The following is a 294-nucleotide window of genomic DNA, read 5'->3' on the forward strand; positions in this document are numbered from 1 at the left end:
TTTATAAGTTTGAACATGAGCTTGTTTGTGTCTTACAAGGAATTTCTTAAGTTATCTTCTGAGCTGATTCCGAGAAAAACTCTAGGAAAAATCTCTGCCTAAAGTAAAAAAGTAACCCCAAAGGGAGATTCCAGAACTTCAGGACTATTTCTGGTAGAGATTACGGAAAGAGCTCTAGGAAAATTCCCGAAAAAAATCCGTAGAACAAAAATCTCAGAGTAATCTAGCGTGGTTCAAAAAATTGTTTTTGCTCCACACCGCTTATTCGATTCCTTACCAGATTATATGCCTTCT

Source organism: Aedes albopictus, unplaced genomic scaffold (genome assembly GCF_035046485.1).
Source record: "Aedes albopictus strain Foshan unplaced genomic scaffold, AalbF5 HiC_scaffold_359, whole genome shotgun sequence".
NCBI lineage: Eukaryota > Metazoa > Arthropoda > Insecta > Diptera > Culicidae > Aedes > Aedes albopictus.